Source organism: Nicotiana attenuata, unplaced genomic scaffold (assembly GCF_001879085.1).
Source record: "Nicotiana attenuata strain UT unplaced genomic scaffold, NIATTr2, whole genome shotgun sequence".
Lineage (NCBI taxonomy): Eukaryota > Viridiplantae > Streptophyta > Magnoliopsida > Solanales > Solanaceae > Nicotiana > Nicotiana attenuata.
In genome coordinates, this window is record NW_017671609.1 from 49,017 (window position 1) to 49,535 (window position 519).

Below are 519 nucleotides of genomic sequence, written 5' to 3' on the forward strand. Positions count from 1 at the left end.
ACCTAAAAAACCTCCCCCCCCCCCCCCTAAAACCCCCTCTTCTCATCTTCCCAAAGAAAAAAAATACAGAAAAGAAACCCCCCTCCCCGTTCTTATCTTCCCAACCCCATCATCTTCTCCACCACCACCATACTACCACCAACCTTTCCACCACAAGAACCTTCTTCCCTAACTATAGATTCAATTCTTTGTCGATTTTTAACAAATTTTAACAACATCCATCACAAATCCTTATACAAATTTTAAATTCAAGCTCAAACCAAAGCTTCAAACTTGTTAATGGTGTTTTTAAAATTTTATCAAAATTAAATACATAAGTAAATTTTTACTCAACACATGAATTCAAACTAAATTTTTAGGTCATGGAACATTTAAACAAGACCCGACTAAATTTTCAAGCTTTTTCAAAAAGTCAATAATGGTGATTTTTACAACACCCAATTGCTCCTATGTTTTTTTTTCTTAGTCATGGGGGTTGGAGAGACAAAACATGAGGGATAGATAAAATTAGGATAGGGG